The 19,620-nt window shown below is 47.4% G+C and overlaps 1 pseudogene; it reads left to right on the top strand.

The window, feature by feature from the left end:
* Positions 1 to 17,335, top strand: part of LOC116812244 (zinc finger protein 839-like) — a 21,820-nt pseudogene extending 4,485 nt beyond the window's left edge.
* The last annotated feature ends 2,285 nt before the right edge of the window (positions 17,336 to 19,620 follow it).

Below are 19,620 nucleotides of genomic sequence, written 5' to 3'. Positions count from 1 at the left end.
GTGGTCCCGTAGGTCAGACACTGCCCCTGAGACCTGAATGAATTAAAAGGAACCATCTGAGCTTGTCAGGTCTAAGGCACAGCAAGTGCCACGGCCCAGCATCTTCTTCTCTTCATTGCTGCTTCTCAGCATTTTCTTGCTGTCTCTCTCTCTGTCTCTGTTTTCGCATACAGATACTACGCTTTTGGGGTGGGTACTCTCGTTGTCCTCCCAGGGGTCCTACATGGCGTCTGTAAAATTCCATCTCATTTCATTGCTGGGGTTGTAAATAAAATTAGTGTTATCCCAAAATTTCCAAAAGAAGAGAGCTTTTTCCACTAGAAGAGATGCGTTAGAGAATAGAATCAGCGATCTTCACTCGTGAGTTTTTTCGACTTCACTTGTGATTTTAGCTGCCTGGAGTTGTTGTATCCAGTTGATCATCAAGAGTGGAGAGTTGTCTTGGTAAGGTTTAGGAAGACATGTATGATTCTGCCCAAATGCCACACTATCTAGAGGTGTGACCTCGGGTAACTCGACCTTTTTGGACTCTGGTCTGGGTCCGAAGGCTGCAAGATGCCATCCCGGGACAGCCATCTGCAGAGCCTCTGCTCTGTGCCGGGCACTTTGCTGGGTTGCTTAGCTCACAGCAGTGTTTTTGTACCAGCATTTTGCAGAAAGGTTGAGTGGCTTTGCCCAAGATCCCTCAGGTGTGGCTGCTCTCCAGAGCCCCTGTTCTCCCCAGCACACCCTGCTGAATGTGGCTGCAGCTTTTTGGGTTTGGAATGGAGTCAAAAAATGACATATTTTTCATAAAGTAAAAGCAAACTTAGTCAAGATTAAGCGGCATGATGGGACTTATTTTGTAGCTAATCTGATGGAGATGTATAAATTCTACCTCCAATAATGTACCTTTGTAGCACATTCTGCTAATACTTTTTCAGCCCCAGCTGTGTCATGAAGGCCGCGAAGTCAAACCAGATGTGTACTTTGCCCCTCAGTAGCTTATAAACTAACAGGAGATACAACATGACCCAGATACCTTCTAATCAAGGCCCGAAAGCTAGTGATGAAGAACTAAATGTAGTTAGAGAAAGGGAGATTGTTTCTGGCCGAGGAAATCAGAAGCAGCTTTGTTGAAGAAGTGGTATCTTAACTAGATTTGAAAGGGTGAGTCTGAGTTGAAAATGCAGAAGAGGAGAGGCAGGTTCTGCGGCAGGTGGTGGGATGCATTTCAGCAACCACAGCAGAAGGCCCAGTGGTTCGCTGTGGCGGATGGTGTGGATCAGAAACACAGACCAACAGATACACTTGGGTCAGATGGAGGCCCCTGCCTCTCCCCATCTTCCCTCTTCCCACCCCGAGAAAGGTCCAGTTCCATCCAACATGCCTACCCCTTTTCATACATCCATGCGTGTACACATTTTTCTTTATACTCAGAATGCCCAACCTGGCAAAAATTCCCAGCCTTCAAAATGCCCCTCAGAGATCACTGCTTCTGGGCAGCCCACCACCTCTGGGCCGTTCTGCCTCTTTATTGCACCTGTTGTACCACGATGACATTTTTCCTGTCTGCCTCACCTGTCTGCATTCCTTAGGAAACTTGTCTGCCTTCGAAATCGTCAGCGGAGCTTTTGAAAGGGCAGATCGGGTCTCCGCCCCAGGATATCCGATTCAGCAGGTGTACGGGGACTAAGGCATGGCAGGGAAACTGCCCACCATCTCAAGGGTGAGGCTAGGACTTGGCTAGTGTGTATGTATAACATCCAGAAATATTTAGTCAACGTTCGCCGATTGAAATAAACACACAGGAAAGCATGAAGCATAATACCCATGGGGTAAGCCAGTCAGGATAGAGGATGAATACATTATTAGGCCGGCTTTGCTGCTGTGGTTATCCTAAAACAATAGGGTTTAGGTTGTGTGTCTGTGTGTATATGTGTTTTGTTGTTTTGGGGTTTTGTTGAGACAAGGTGTTGCTTTCTCACCCAGGCTGGACTGATCACAGCTCACTACAGCCTCAAACTCCCAGACTCAAACGATCCTTCCCCCTCAGCCTCCCAAGTAGCTGGGGCTACAGGCATGTACCATCAAGCCTAATTTTAAAATGTTTTGTAAGCGGGGCTCGGTGGCTCACCCCTGGAATCCCAGCACTTAGGGAGGCTGAGGCGGGTGGATCACCTGAGATCAGGAGTTTGAGGCCAGTCTGGCCAACGTGATGAAACCTCGTCTACTAAAACTAGAAAAATTAGCCAGTCATGGTGGCGCATGCCTGTAATCCTAGCTACCAGCGAGGCCAAGTCAGGAAAATCGCTTGAAGTCAGCAGGCGGAGGTTTCAGGGAGCCAAGAATGCGCCACTGCAGTCCAGCCTAGGCAACAGTGAGACTCTTTGTTTTGGGTTTTTTTGGTTTGTTTTTTAATGTTTTGTAGGAACAGGGTCTTGCTCTGTTGCCCAGGCTGGCCCTGAACTCCTGGCTTCAAGCAATCCTCCCGCCTCAGCATCCCAAAGCACTGCTACTCCAGGTGTGATTTGTGTTTGGCCCTTAGGGAGATATTCTATGTGATTGGTAGTAAAATGAAACAGACATCGTTCTTGAAGGCTATGCACAGACAATCTAGTTGTCATTTGATTCACAAGTAGCCCAGGAATGGGGACTCCCAGGGTTGTGGTGCCACCTCGGTACACTTGACCTCTGTTATTTGTATTAGTGTATAACAAGAGACAGACGAGAGACACACTCCAGCCTGATCTCAGTGAGGGTCTTTATTCTGTCCTGTTTGACATTTTTATTGACTTTCTACTGTTTGAGGGTCACACCAGAAGGTTGAGTCCAAAGAGGGCCAGTTGGTGGTCCCAAATAAGTGGTTCTCAACCGAGGGCAGTTTTGCCCCACAAGGGGCACTTGGCAATATCTTGTCAGGACTTGGGATCACTACTGGCATCTAGTAGGTAGAGGCAGGGATGCTGCTGGGCATCCTGCAGCCACGCATGTCAAAGGATGATGTTCGGAAATGTTGGTTGTGAAATTGTGCTCTGGATGACGAGGTTTGCCTCTTTTTCTCCCTGGAGGAAGATGCTCATTATTTCTGCTCTGTGAGGGCAGGAGCCTTGTTTCTTTTGCTTCCCGACCTTCTCCCCTAAGCTGTATGAGAGCTGTTTCTCTGACACCTGTAGCAGTGTCTCATGCACATGGTCAGTGCTCAATATATATTTGTGGGATGTTGTTGAAGGTAGCTCTCCCCTTTGGTAGGTGTTTTGCTGTTACAGACAGTGCTGCCTTGAACCTCGTAGAACATAACATCTTTATGGCCATCTAAGTTTTTTTAATTTTGGAATCCAGGAAGTAGAATTACTGGGTCAAAAAGCACATGTATTTGAAATTTTGTTAGATATATTTGTAAAAAGTTGTTGAAGATATTCAGCCCGGCCAGGCACGGTGGCTCACGCCTGTAATTCCAGCACTTCAGGAGACTGAGTGGGGCAGATCGCTTGAGGTCAGGAGTTTGAGACCAGCCTGGACAACATGGTGAAACCCTATCTCTACTAAAAATACAAAAACTAGCCAGGCGTAGTAGCACGTGTCTGTAATCCCAGCTACCCGGGAGGCTGAGGCAGGAGAATCACTTGTACCTGGGAAGCGGAGGTTGCAGTGAGCTGAGATCATGCCATTGCACTCCAGCCTGGACAACAGAGCAAGACCTTCTCTCAAAAAAAAAAAAAAAGAAAAAAAGATATTCAGCCCTAGTCCTAGATACATGGCCCTGGAGAAACTCACACATGTACACACATACATCCGTGGAGATTCAGAGCAGACCTTAGAGCAGAAGGTTGGAAAGTACCTGGCCATCGGTAGGAGATTGGTGTACTCAGACTGCAGAGAAAATGAACCCCTGAGAGCTACACATGTCAATGAGGATAAAATTCACAAAGCAAAATGGAGTAAAGAAACCGGAAAAAGCCCTATCAAGTTGCAGGAGATGATATCATTTCTATAAAGTTTTAAAGCATTTCAGAACTGAACTATATATTTTTAGAAATATCTGCATATGCCATGTAAATATTTAGAAAGCATAAGAATGCTGAACAGCACATTCAGAACAGGTTGAAGAAACGGGCATGCAGGTTGGGCGGGAGGATCCTGGGTAATATTGTTCTTTATGGCTTTTTTGTGGCTTCTAGAATTTTATTAGAAACTTTTTTAAAAACATGGGCCCACATTATGAATTACATCTGATTTTAGAGTACTAAAAACTCCAAGCAAAAACACATGGGTGAAACTGTTAAGAAGGCTCTTATTATCTCTTAATTCGTCATGAAATCAACTTAGTGGATTATGACTAGTATTTTTTTAAAAGTGATGTAGATTAGGGTCAGGTGCGGTGGCTCACACCTGTAATCCCAGCACTTTGGGAGGTCGAGGCGTGCGGGTCACTTGAGTTCAGGAGTTTGACACCAGCCTGTCCAACATGGTGAAACCCCATCTCTACAGAAAATATAAAAATTAGCCAGGCATGGTGTCGTGTGCCTGTAATCCCAGCTATACAGGAGGCAGAAGCAGGAGAATAACTTGAACCTGGGAGGCGGAGGTTGCCCTGAGCTGAGATCGCACCACTGCACTCCTGCCTGGGCGACAGAGTGAGACCCTATCTCCAAAAAAAGAAAAAAAATAAAAGGTGATGTAGAAATGAATAGATACAATCAGCAGGCGTTTACACAGGAATGCTAAGTAGTTCCATCAACTTTTCATTTCATTTATGTATGCAAATATTTATATACATGTGTACTAGGTCATAATGTAAAATGTGTCACTGTGGTCTGTTTTTGTTTTTTTTTGTTTGTTTTTGAGACTGAGTTAGCTCTGTCACTCAGGCTGGAGTGCAGTGGCGGGATCTCGGCTCACTGCAGCCTCTCCGCCTCCCAGGCTCAAGTAATTCTCTTGCCTCAGCCTCCCAAGTAGCTGGGAGTACAGGAACGTGCCACCACACCCGGCTAACTTTTGTATTTTTAGTATAGACGGGGTTTCACCATGTTGGCCAAGCTGGTCTGGAACTCCTGGCCTCAAGTGATTCGGCCTCCCACAGTGCTGGGATTACAGGCGTGAGCCACCGTGCCTGGCCATTTGTTTGTGTTTTGAGATGGAGTCTCGCTCTGTCGCCCAGGCTGGAGTGCAGTGGCACGATCTTGGCTCGCTGCAACCTCATCCTCCCAGGTTCAAGCGATTCTTATGCCTCAGCCTCCAAAGTAGCTGGGATTACAGGTGTGCACCACCATACTTGGCTAATTTTTGTATCCTTAGTAGAGATGGGGTTTCCCCATGTTGGCCTGGCTGGTCTCAAACTCCTGACCTCAAGTGATCTGCCCACCTTGGCCTCCCGAAGTGCTGGGATTACAGGCATGAGCCACCACACCAGGCCTGTATCACTGTGGTTTCTGGTCAGAAAGGTCTGAAAAACACTTAATACAAACACGTTACATAAATTGTATATGTAAGACGTAATTTAGAAAAAATGTCAATAGTGGATTTACTATGAGAGCAAAATTGCAGACATGTTGATAAGCACAATGCTTCTTTTCCCTTTCTTGTCTTTCTGTAGGAAAGCAACTAGAAGCCATTTATGTCAAGGTAACATCTGGAGAAACAAAAGGTCAGGAACGGCCAATGTCCCTACTGGCCACAGTCCAGCCCCAATCTGCAAGACAGAGCCAGCCGCCCCAGAGGAATTCCCGCCTGGTGGGACTCCACGTCACCAGCCCCCAGCTGCTCAGGGTACGGCCCCTTGTGAGAACCGAGCCACAGTCATGTTTCCTACATCAGCCTCCTGCTCAGGGGTTTGTAGAGAGACCACTGCCAGCCCTCTAGGTGGTCCCTGCAAAGAGAGTCCCAGCCCCCAAGGCTCCAAATGGACAGGGCACCATGTTGACCCCTTTGTCAGCCTCCAGTTCGCCGACTGTAACATGTTTCATCCAGTTTGGGACGTTTATTTATTTCCAACTTGCATACAAAACATACTGAGAAACTAAAACCATCGTCAAAAGCGAAGACACGTTGAGACGGGTATCTCGACCTGCCAAGTATAAAGCTAAAGATAAGTTCATAAAAAGGGATGATTTGGCCGACGGTCATCTGCCAGATTCTGATGATTATTCAGAACTCAGTGTGGAAGAAGATCAGAGGGAGAGGCAGGCGCTCTTTGACTTATCAAGCTGCTCCCTGAGGCCCAAAAGCTTTAAGTGTCAGATTTGTAAAAAGTCATATATAGGGAAGTGGGGACTGGCCCAGCATTTTAAACTTAATCCAGGCCATGGCCAGCTGGACCCTGAGATGGTGCTGTCTGAGAATGCCAATGGGAACACCCTCCGGGGCTGCACAGAGGAAAGGACGCTCAGCCTGACCTCCCCAGGGCTGTCCATGGCAGCAGCTCCGCGTGAGGGAGGGGCCTGCTCCTGCTTGGCGAGAGAGTCAGCATGCGGCGGCCTGCAGGTAATGTTTGCATCTGGGTGTCGTTTTCGGCCATTCTCACACTGTTATAAAGAAATACCTGAGACCAGGTATTTTATAAAGAAAAGAGGTTTAGTTGGCTCACAGTTCCACAGGCTGTACAGGAAGCATGGTGCTGGCATCTGCTCGGCTTCTGGGAATGCTTCGGAATCAGTCACGGTGAAGGCAGAGTGGCAGCAGGCACGTCACATGGCCACAGCAGGGACAAGGGGCCGGGGGAGGTGCCACACATTTTTTTTTTCTTTTTTGTTTTGAGACAGAGTCTTGCTCTGTCGCCCAGGCTGGAGTGCAGTGGCGCGATCTCGGCTCACTGCAAGCTCCGCCTCCTGGTTTCACGCCATTCTCCTGCCTCAGCCTCCCGAGCTGGGACTGCAGGCGCCCGCCACCACGCCTGGCAGTTTTTTGTATTTTTAGTAGAAATGGGGTTTCACCGTGTTAGCCAGGATGGTCTCGATCTCCTGACCTCATGATCCACCCGCCTCGGCCTTCCAAAGTGCTGGGATTACAGGCGTGAGCCACTGCGCCCGGCCAGTGCCACACACTTTTAAACAACCAGCTATCATGAGAACAGCACCAAGGGGATGGTGCTAAACCAATGAGAGATTGGGTGGGGACAGATTCAAACCATATCAGTCCTTATTCCTGCCTCTGCTTGCCCATCATCCTTAAGTTGACCTTTACAATGTCTGATGGGGACTCAGGCGAAGGCTCAGGCAGGACCAGAATCATTCTAGTGGAGGATCTGGGACCCCCATGTTGTCTGCACTGCTGCCGAACAGGCTGGAAGATGCGTGTCTGTGTGTCGGCATGATTTAATGAGCAAATCTGATGGGAACGCAGCCGTTTCTGTAGGTTTGGTCAGTAAAACCAATGGCAGTGCACTCTTGGCTGACGCTGTCATTACAGAGGGTGATGTTGAGAAAGGCAGTCCCTGGGGGTGCTTCTGGTATGTCAATAGCCCCTGGCTGCTTAGCGTGTCCTCTCCCTCCTGCCCCTTCTGAAACTCCCGATAAAGCAGGTGTGAGTTGCTGTAAGTTTGCATTATCACATCAAAATTTTTTTTCCAAAATACTTTATTGTAGTAAAATATACATAGCATAACATTTACCATCTTAGCCATATGTAAGTGTGTGGTTCAGGGGCACTAAATACATTCACGATGTTGTACAGCCATCACCCCCACACATCTCCAGAACTCTTTTCATCTTGTGCAACTAAAACTCTGAGCTTCAAGTTGGGGTAAGTGGGGGAGAAAAAAAAACAAACTAAAACTGTCCCCATAAACAGCAACTCTCCATTCCCTTTATCCCCAACCCTAGCAGCCACTATTCTACTTTCTGTCTCTATAATTTTGACTACGCTTTCTTCACAGAAGTGGAATCACAGAATATTTGTCTTTCTGTGACTGGCTTATTTCACTTAGCACAGTATCCTCAAGGTTCATGTTGTAGAAAGTGTCTGAATGTCCTTTAAGGTGGAGTAAAATTTCAGTGTGCATACCACATTTTGCTTATTCATTCATCTGTCAATGGACACTTGGGTTGCTTCCACCTTTTGGCTATTATGAATAATGCTGCTGTGAACACGGGTGTTCAATTACCTCCTTGAGACCCTCCTTTCAGTTTTTTGGGGTATATATCCAGAAGTAGAATTGCTAGATTTTAAGTGGAATTTTCATTTTCTTTAGTTCCTTTTCAGACTGTTCATTGTTAGTATTTAGAAATGTAGCTGATTTTTGTGTATTGACTTTTTTTTTTTTCAGTCTCGCTCTGTTGCCCAGGCTGGAGTACAGTGGCACAGTCTGAGTTCACTGCAACCTCCACCTCCCAGGTTCAAGTGATTCTCCTGCCTCAACCTCCCGAGTAGCTGAACCTACAGTCACGTACCACCAGTAATTTTTTTATATTTTTAGCAGAAACAGGGTTTCACCACGTTGGCCAGGCTGGTCTTGAACTCCTGACCTCAAGTGATCCGTTCACCTTGGCCTCCCAAAGTGCTGGGATTACAGGTGTGAGCCACCACACCTGGCCTGTATATGTACCTTGTATGCTACTACATTGCTGATTTCATTTATTAGTTGTTTTTTTTTTTTTTTAATTCTTTTTTAAAAAAGAAAAAAGACAGAATCTCACTCTCTTGCTCTGTCGCCCAGGCTGGAGTGCAGTGGCACAATCTTGGCTCACTGCAACCTCTGCCTCCAGGGTTCAAGAGATTCTTGTGCCTCAGCCTCCCAAGTAGCTGGGACCACAGGCGCCCACCACCATGCCTGGCTAATTTTTGTATTTTTTTGTAGAGATGGGGTTTTGCCATGTTGGTGAGGCTGGTCTCGAACTCCTGACCTCAAGTGATCTGCACACCTCTGCCTCCCAAAGTGCTGGGATTATAGGCATAAGCCACCATGCCTGGCCTCATTTATTAGTTCTAACGTGTGTGTGTGCATGCACGCTTTTTAGGCATTTCTACTTATAAGGTCCTATCTGCAAATAGAGATAATTTTACTTCTTTTTTTTCAATTTTGATGCCTTTTATTTCTTTTTCTTGCCTAAGTGTGCCGGTTAGAACTTCTAGCACTGTGTTGTATAGAAGTAATGAATGCAGGCATCCTTGTCTTGTTCCTAATTTTACAGGAAAAGCTTTCAGTTTTCACCATTGAGTGTGATGTGGCTTTTTCATATATGACTTATTATGTTGAGGTAGTTTTCTCTATTCTTAGTTTGCTGAGTGTTTTTAATCATGAAAGCATGTTGAATTTTGTCAGTGCTTTTTCTCCATTAACTGAAAAAATCATACATTTTTGGAAATGGAAATGCAGCCACAAATAATGGCCAGCCTGGGCTCTCCTGGTACCCGCTTGCCCCAGCTGGCCTCTTACACCCCGGGCTCTGCTCCGCTCAGAGGCTGCAGCCCAGGCTGCCTGTGCCCCACACTTCCCATGGATGCAGGGTCAGTGCGCCCCTCTGGAGCTGACAGCCCGGCCTATGCCCAGGGCCTTTCTGCCTTCCCTTCCCGCCCTATCCTGAGAGCTCACTATGCCCTCTGTGGCCCCGACCCCACCAAGGCTTGTTTGTTTCTTGGCCTGCCCCTCCCTGCCCTGCGCCATACGGAACACACAGTAGGTGCTCACTGGGGAGTGAAGGAAACGCCCACCACTGAGTGGCTGCTCAGGGGCTGAGAACTGAAACTTTGTTTAGGTTTTCTTCTGTATTTTCCTTATCAGTGCCTCGGGTTTAAACTTTTTTCTTAATCTTTATCTTCACAAAGGTTGAAAAAGATCATCTAGCAAAGCCTTTTTTCCCAGCTACATATAAGGAATTTGAAAGTCGCATAGAATGGTTAAGAAAATGTGCCAAGATTACCTCAGTAATTCTGGTCTGTGTTCTCAGGAGACCCTGGAAATAAACAATGGTAAGGTACAATCTCCCATGGCAGAAAGAGTTTCACTCACAGAGTTAGCCAAAACAAGGGCCAGGCGCAGTGGCTTACACTTGGGAGGCTTAGCACTCTGGGAGGCTGAGGCGGGTGGATCACTTGAGGTCAGGGGTTCGAGACCAGCCTGGCCAACATGACAAAACCCTAATACAAAAATTAGCCGGGCATGGTGGTGCATGCCTCTAATCCCAGTTATTCAGGAGGCTGAGGCACAAGAATTCATTTGAACCTGGGAGGCGAAGGTTGCAGTGAGCCGAGATTGTACCACTGCACTCCAGCATATGTGACAGAACGAGACTCTGTCTCAAAAAAAAAAAAAGTACGTGAATGAAGGAGAATGTTTTTAGTAATGATATTTTCCTAGTCAACCTCATTTTAGCTTTTTCCCATCCAGTGAAAATTTTTTTTTCTTAAAGCAATAAATGCGACCGGGCGCAGTGGCTCACGCCTGTAATCCCAGCACTTTGGGAGGCTGAGGCGGGTGGATCACAGGATCAGGAGATCAAGACCATCGTGGCTAACAAGGTGAAACCCTGTCTCTACTAAAAAAAAATACAAAAAATTAGCTGGGCGTGGTGGCATGCACCTGTAGTCCCAGCTACTCGGGAGGCTGAGGCAGGAAAATTGCTTGAACCTGGGAAGTGGAGGTTGCAGTGAGCCAAGATCATACCACTGCACTCCAGCCTGGGCGACAGAGGGAGACTCCGTCTCAAAAAGAAAAAAAGCAATAAATGCTCTTCCAGAAAACTCAAAAATGAAGATAAGCTAAAAGAAAATGGAAAACACCAGAATACCAGAATCTTTCCACTCACTGATGATCAGAGTTAATACCTCAGGACCCTTCTCGTCTTTTTGGTTTTGGGATAAGGTTTCACTCTGCCTCTCAGGCTGAAGTACAGTGGTGCAAATACAGCTCGCTGTGGCCTCGGTTTCCTAGGCTCAAGCGATCCTCCCTTCTGGGCCTCCCAAAGTGCTGGAATTATAGGCATGAACCACTACGCCCAGCCCTGTTTTCTTCTTTACATGGGTTTTTGGGGATGGGTTAAATAGGAGCCATTTCATTATTGTTTGTGGTTTTTCTGACACAATTCTCATTTCAATGTCACTGTTATTAAACTGCCTTTAGCTACGCTGGATTTTTTGGGGTTTTTTGCATAGAGTCTTGCTCTGTCACCCAGGCTGGAGTGCAGTGGTGCAATCTCGGCTCACTGCAACCTCGGCCTCCTGACTTCAAGCGATTCTCCCACCTTAGCCTCCCCAGTAGCTGGGATTACAGGCACCCGCTACCATGCCCGGCTAATTTTTGTATTTTTAGTAGAGATGGGGTTTCACCATGTTGTCCAGGCTGGTCTTGAACTCCTGATCTCAACTGATCCACTTGCCTTGGCCTCCCAAAGAGCTGGGATTACAGGTGTGAGCCACTGCGCCCAGCCCCTCCTGCGCTTTAAGCAGAGAGAAAAACACTAGTCATAAGAGCTATTAAATACAGTACATAATTTTAAAACATTTTTGAAACACAGAAAACACATCTTTTTTTGATCTCAAGAAGGAGCAGGAGTTAGTAGGGGAGGCTTGCACCCATCCATGCTTCTGAGTGTGCACTCACCCATGCATGCACACTACCACTCATTCACATACACTCACACACACTTGCACTCATGCCCTTTACACTGCACATTCAGATCCACACCATGTACACTCATACGCTGGCACACCCACACATGCATCACACCCCTACACTTGCACTGTCACATGCACATACACTTAAACACATTCACACCCTCATGGTTACACTCACATGCACAGCCTCACATATGCACACTCACTTATACACTCATTCAACACTCACATTTACATGCTCTCATTTATACACACTGATAACATCCACACACCATCACACTACACACACTTTCACATGCTTCCACACATACCCATTGGATGTGGACACACCCACAAGCACTCATTCCCACACACGCTTGCACTGCACACACTGACACACTACATGCCTTCATAGTTTACACACACACTTCCGTGCACATTCACTCCACACCTTTTTGCACACTCATTCACACTCCCATCACAACACTGACACACTTCTGCCTGTCCTCACATGCCTACACACTTGCCACACAGTGTTCCATGCACACTCACATATCCTGCAGTCACTAACTTACCCTCATGACCACACACACGCTTTCAAATGCACTCATCCACAGACACTTTCTCATATGCATACACACTTGCACACACACCCTTGCATGCTTGTTCACAATCCCTCACATGCAGTCACACTAGCCATCACACTCGTGCTCACACGTATACACACTCACACCCCCTTTGCACACACACTTCCCCCACCCACTCACCCCAAGCCCACCTGACAGGTGACACACTTTACCTGCGGGCTGGGATGGCTGGTCCTCTGCCTGCACTTCGAGGTTCCTTGGGGGCAACAGCTCATGCTGGGTCTCCCACTGCGGTGTCTTCTGTGGCTTCAGCGTCGCCTAATGCAGGCTGCCATTCAACAAACGCATTGTCAACAGTCAACCAAAAGAAACCCATTGGCCACCATACCCTGAGGACTAACCCTGAGGCAGATGCCCTTCCAGATGCCCTGAATAGTCTGATTCCATCACCCCAGCCTCGGGGGAGAAGCTGCTGCCTATGCACTCCATTTACAGATGAGACTGGGAGAGGTTTAGGGAGTGGCCAAGTCCCCTGCCTACACAGCTGCCTCCCAATCTATCTTCTCACCCTCCCCCTTCTCAGGCTAAAATCACACTCAGTGTTTCTGTGGGATCATTGTTCTGGACATTGTCAAAGAAAAAATTGCACCAGACAAGTTAAACCTTCAAGGAAGGACTCAGTCAGGACTATTGCAATACGGAAGAGAGAAGGAGCTTAACTTTGTTGAAACAAAAGGCTAGAGAGTTTTTAAGTGCCGGGGTGAGATGCTGAGAAGGAACTGGAGACATCAGGAAGAGGTTAGGAAATGCTGTGAAGCTATCTGTGTTGGCTCATTGGAATTTTGCAAAACTGGGAACCTGCCCTTCCACAAAAACTGAGACACAAATGTATCATCTCCTTCAATAATTGCATTTTAAAGGGATGGCTCTGAAGTCTTGAGAAAGACATTCCTGGGTTGCAAAACCAGGAAGAGGCTAGAAGAAAATTTGGGAGAAGATTTGCATCTCAAACAGGTAGAGAAAGAACTCACAATTGCAAGTTTCCTAAAATAAATCTTCCGTGAAAAAAGGAGGCCTGATGGATGGAACTGGAGGTCATTATGTTAAGTGAAATAAGCCAGGCACAGAAGAAAAATACTGCGTGTTCTCACTCACATGTGGGAGCTTAAAACCTGGATCTCATGGAGAGAGAGAGTAGACTGGTGGCTACCAGAGGCTGGGAAGGGAGCAGAGAAGGGAGATAAAAATAGTTTGATTAATGGGTACGAATAAGTAGGGGTTCTTGTTTTTTTGGAGACAGGATTCTGCTCTGTTGCCCAGACTGGAGTACAGTGATACGATCGTAGCTCATAGTAACCTGGAACTCCTGAGCTCAAGTGATCCTACCACCTCAGCCTCCTCAGTAGCTGGGACTACAGGTATGTGCCACCATGCCAGGCCGATTTTTGTATTTTTTGTAGAGACAAGGTCTCACTAGATTGCCCAAGCTGGTCTCGAACTCCTGGGCTCAAGCAGTCCTCCCGCCTTGCAAATACAGAGTTTGATAAAAAAAAAAATAAGACCCACTGTTCAATAAATCAGCAGGGTGACTGTAGTTTACAGTAATCTATTGTATATTTCAAAATAGCTAAATATAAGAATTTAATGTTTCTAGCTTAACAAAAAGGCAAATATGTAGGGTGATGAATATCTTGATCACAATGATGTGATCTTTACAAATTATGAGTGTATTTAGTAATCACATGTACCCCCAACATATGTGCATCAATTATGTATCAAAAAAATTAAAACTAAAAAATAGACAAGGAGGTCGGGAGGAAAACTGTGTAACACTGAGTCAAGCTGAGGGAAACCTGAAGGCTGTCTTAGTCAACGGATTTGCCCTTTTCCCTTTAATCTGCTAATTATCAATTGATATGGTTTGGCTCTGTGTCTCCACCCAGATCTCACCTTGAATTCTAATAATCCTCACATGTGGTGGAAGGGAACTGGTGGGAGCTAATTGAATTATGGGGGTGGGTTTTTCCCATGCTGTTCTTGTGATAAGTGAATGAGTCTCAGAAGATCTGATGGTTTTATAAAGGGCAGTTCCCCTGCACACATTCTCCTGCCTACCACCATGTAAGACGTGACTTTGCTCCTCCTTTGCCTTCTGCCGTGATTGTGAGGCCTCCCCAGCCATGTGGCACTGTGGATCCATTAAACCTCTTTCCTTTATAAGTTATCCAGTATTAGGTATGTGTTTATTAGCAGCATTGAGAACAGACTAATACATCAGTAACTCCCTTTGAGGACATTTTAGCTGTTTGGAAATGTCTGCTCCTATCTTGATTTTTTTTTTTTTTGATACAAGGTATCACTCTCACCCAGGCTGGAGTGCAGTGGCACAATCTTGAAATTCTCAATATAAATGCCTAAGGTGTAACACTTGGCAGATAAGAAGCCATATGCAGACACATTCTTTTAAAATAACACATCATTATTTGGTTCTTTCTCATGTGAGAGTCGGATGACTCAGAGCCAACATAAATTCCAAGTGGTATGCAGAAAACCAATGCATAGCTGCAGAGGGGAATGAAGGTTAGTAACTGTAGTAAGGCTGAGTCGATGCAAACGGCCACACAGTCATGGATTCACAGTGATCTGGCTCTCCACCATCCTGCAATCCAACACCTTGCACAGCCTTCAAACACCAGCTGGGAATTCAAAAGTGGCGTGTGCAGTAGCAGGAGATCTGTTCACCCTCATGTTTCCTCTCATCCCCATGTAGCAATCTGGTGCGATCACAGCTCACAGCAACCTCAAACTCCTGGACTCAAGTGATCCTACCTCCTCAGCCTCCCTAGTAGCTGGGACTACAGGTGTGTGCCACCCTGCCAGGCTGATTTTTGTAGTTTTTGTAGAGACAGAGTCTCACTAGGTTGCCCAGGCTAGTCTCGAACTCCTGGGCTCAAGCAATCCTCCCGCCTTGCAAATACAGAGTTTGATAAAAGGCCTCCTGAGGTCCTACAGAGAGAAGTCTTTAAGCTCCAGGACAGAGACAATTTGCATTTTTCTCACCACCCAGGGAATGCTAACTGGGCAGCCCAGGGTACCCGGGAGCTCAGGCCATCCAGTGTCCTTTGAGATGTTAGGAGGAAGCAGAAAAGCCAGCTCCCAAATGAAACACGGCAAAATGCTCACCCTTCAAGGGTCTGCTTTTGTTTTGTTTTTGTTTTTTGAGACGGTCTCACTCTGTCGCCCAGGCTGGAGTGCGGTGGTGTGATTTTGGCTCACTGCAACCACCACCTGTTGGGTTCAAGCAATTCTCCTACCTCAGCCTTCCAAGTAGCTGGGACTACAGGCACGCACCACCATAGTCGGTTAATTTTTGTTTTTCCTTTTTTTGGTAGAGACGGGGTTTCACCATGTTGGCCAGGCTGGTCTCAAACTCCTGACCTCAAGTGATCTGCCTGCCTCAGCCTCCTAAAGTGCTGGGATTACAGGCATGAGCCACCGCGCCCGGCCTCCTTCGAGGGTCTGAATCCAGCCAGTGTCCTACGTCATACCTGCTTCAGCCTATGCAATGGAGAGAGCCTGAGATTTTATTTCAATAAGAAAATCTACTGAGTTGCATTACATCAAACTAAAAGGGAGAAACACAAATATAAAAAATAAAAATCCAGAAATTCCAATACTAGGCAACCCTCCAAAATGTGGCAAAGCTCTGTGTATGTTAAAAATGTATTGAGTCCGGGCATGGTGGCTCACGCCTGTAATCTCTGCACTTTGGGAGTTTGAGGCGAGTGATCACTTGAGGTCAGGAGTTCAAGACCAGCCTGGAAAACATGGTGAAACACCATCTCTATTAAAAAGAAAAAAAAATTAGCCGGGCATGGTGGCAGGAGACTATAATCCCAGCTATTCGGGAGATTGAACCCAGAAAGCGGAGGTTGCAGTGAGCCAAGATCACTTCACTGCACTGCAGCCTGGGCGACAGAGTGAGACTCTGTCTCAAAAAAAAAAAAAAAAAGGAAAAAAGAAAAAGCATTGAAACATGCGACATCCACCTTTTTGTAATAGTTCCCATGGCCTACACAAATGCATACGAAATCCTTAATATTTTGCTTGCACTATTCTTTTCTGCTGGAAGGGTGGTTCTGACTAAAAAATTTTACTTTCCCATTCTTTGCTTTTTCATTAATGCTATTTTCTTTGCCCCAGGGTTATAGAGTGGAAAGTCCCACAATCTTTTTCTTCTCTATTTTCAGGTAGATGCATTTTATGACTATATTCTATCTATCCATTTATTCCATCTATCCCATTTATCATCTACCTACCTATTATTATCTATCATCTATGTATTCCATCTACCTGTCATTGATCTATCATCTACCAATCTACATTTTTGTCTTGTAGAAAAACGTTGACCTCTTGGCGAGAATGCAAAGAAGGGAACGCTTATACACTGTTGGTGAGAATGTAAAATTGTACAACCTCTATAGAAAACAGTATGTAGATTTCTCTAAAAATAGATCTACTCTCTGACCCAGCAACTCCAGTAATGGTTATCTACCCAAAGGAAAGAAATTAGCAGAAAAGACACCTACACTTATATTTTTATTGCAGCACAATTCACAATAGCAAAATCATGGAATGAACCTGAGTGTTCACTGGATGAAGAAAATGTGGTATACACACACCAAGGAATACTATGCATCTATAAAAATGAAACTATATCTCTTGCAGCAACATAAATGGAGCTGCGGGTCAATATCCTAAGTGAAATAACTCAAACAGAAAATCAAATACCACATGTCCTCGCTTATAAGTGGGAGTTAAAAAAATGGGTACACATGGACCTATAGAATGAAATTAACAGACACAGGACACCTTAAAAAGGGGGAAGGTGGGAGGGGATGAGGGTGGAAAAATTACCTATCTGGTATTATGTTCACTGTTTGGGGGATAGAAGGCCAATCCCCACCACCAGGCAACATATCCATGTAACAAACCTGCACCCTTATTCCCTGAATCTATTTGTTTTTTCAACATTGACTTCCATGGTCACTATTTGTGAAATCACTCCTCATGAACCAGGACTTGCATGTTTTCTTGTTTCTCAGGTGAACTGTCACCCCTACAACTCAGCTTGCAACCAGCCCTGGCCACCACCAGTTTCCCCACACTGAGCTGAATATTGGACATGCCCATCTTAGACACTCCAGCCCATTCTGAAATTCCACAGCGATTCACCCGACAAAGTCTGAAGTTCCAGGGCAATTTATCTGGAAAAGCTCACCTGGAATCATGTGTCATTTCAACCAACAACTGTTGAAGAGGACGTGGCATCAAAACCAAGGGTATCAATTATTTATAAGGGTTGTGTGGTGGTTGGTCCAAGCATCTCTCCTTCACGCCATCACTCCTTTCAAGAGCTGCCTCTATTTTCTAATTTAGCACAGGAATTTAGATGCCCCTAAATAAGTAGGCATCCAGTATCCGCCCACACCAGTTTTTGTGAGAGTACATATGGAGACACTGCCACCACCCCTGCTCTCCTACTGCATACCCCACCATGCCAAAGCATGGTGGCTCACACCTGTAATCCCAGTGCTTTGGGAGGCCAAAGAGGAGGAACACTTGAGATAAAGGTCTGAAACGAGCCTGGGCAACATAGTGAGACCTCATTTCTACAAATAAGTTAAAATATATATATGTAGCGCATAGTGGTACACACCTGTGGTCTCAGCTTTTCAGCAGGCTGAGGCCGGAAGATCACTTGAGCCCAGGAGTTTGAGGCTGCAGTGAGCTAGGATTATGCCACTGCACTGTAGCCTGGGCAGCGGAGAGACCCCATCTCAAAAAAGAGGAGGAGGAGGAGGGAAAATACTGCTTCTCAGACCCAAAGTAAGAAAGTTTTTGTCTCACACTGACCAGAAAAACATTGACATTTACTTAAACAACATTAAAAGGGTCACTGCTTTAGAACAGAGGATTAAAGAGAAAGTAAAATCAACATTGAGATAGGAGGACGGAGGACATCAACTGAGTTCCGATCCCAATGGAGACGAGAAAAGGCTACAGCTATCTAGGTGAAATATCTACTTGTCCTAGAAGAAGCCTTCTGGCGGCAACATAAAATTCATACCTCTTAGTTTATTCCTACGGATGCTGAAGCAAATAACCACAATTTGGGTGGCTGAAAGTAAAAGAAGCTTATTCTTTTCCAGTATTGGAAACCAGGAATCTGACAAAGTTGTGGGCAGGGCTGGACTCCCCCTGGAGGCTCTAGCGGGGGTTCCTTCCTGCCTCTTCCAGTTCTTGGTGGCTCCAGGTGAAGCTGTCATAGGACAAAGGGCCCCGGGTGCCGACCTCCTGGGGAGGGCCCTGCCCCGCTGCGGCTCGGGGTACCCGCGCAGGGCTACCCCTGCGTCCTGAGTCTCCCCGGGAGGCGCTCGGGGAGGTGGAGCTTCCCCCGCAGCCCCGGCGAGTCTACCCGACCGGCCGGGTGCTTTCCCTGGAAGGCTGACAGCTCCTCTAGGAGGCCGCCCTCCACCACCGGCACACACCACCCCCAGGCCTGGGCCGCTCAACGTCACAAAACCTCCTGCGGGTCACCTCGCCTGGGGGACCTGGTGCGCCCTCCCAGGCAGTGACCGCAGGGACACGGGCCTCCATTTGCCCAGCGGCAGGGTCCTAGGCGTGGAATGTACACATTGCTCCCAGTTCCCCCGCCCCCTCCGGCTCGGAGCCCGAAAGCCACCTGCTCTCATTTCAAATCAGATAATAGGGACGCTGAGAATAACTACGACCAGCACCGCGAAGGCGCCCCTCTCGTGGGTCGGAGGTCGTCGCCCCCGCTCCGCAAGCACCCAGCACCCGCCCGGGGATCCCCGGTGGCCTCAGGCTTCCAGGACCGCTCCGAAGCCCTCCGGCCCCCCAGGCCCGCCCCGAGGCCTGCGGCGCAGCTCTGCCGACGGGGAGGGCCTGCAGGCCGCAAGGCAGCGCGAATGTCCCCGCTCGCCCCGACCACCGTCCTGAGGCCAGCGGCGCCTCTCATCGGGCTCCGAGGGCTGCGCGGCTCCGCGGCTGCGTTTCCCGGCCCGAGCAGGAAGGCGACGGCGGAGCGGACTCCGAGCCCAGCCGAGCGGTGAGGGCCGATGGGAGGCGAGCCCGCCCCTCGGGCGCGCCCATGGCTTACGTGAGAGCCGCGGCACCCGATGCAGGCGCTACTGAGGGGCAGTGGCTGCGGGTTCGGCGGCGGCGCCTCTCCAGCAAGAGCTCTTGGTCCATGGTGCGCTTCTCTTTTTCTTTTCTTTTTTTTTTTTTTGGAGACGGAGTCTTGCAGTTTTAGGAGAGACGGGGTTTCACCGTGTTAGCCAGGATGGTCTCGATCTCCAGACCTTGTGATCCACCCGCCTCGGCCTCCCAAAGTGCTGGGATTACAGGCGTGAGCCAGCGCGCCCGGCCTATTGTGCACTCCTCAGGGCGGCTTCTGCCTCCAGAACCCAGCGGCAGCTGCGGCACAGGTCATCCATATAAC

The sequence above is a fragment of the Hylobates moloch genome, unplaced genomic scaffold (assembly GCF_009828535.3).
Source record: "Hylobates moloch isolate HMO894 unplaced genomic scaffold, HMol_V3 SCAFFOLD_7, whole genome shotgun sequence".
In the NCBI taxonomy this organism is placed as follows: Eukaryota; Metazoa; Chordata; class Mammalia; order Primates; family Hylobatidae; genus Hylobates; species Hylobates moloch.
This window is presented reverse-complemented; position numbering and strand designations above follow the sequence as displayed.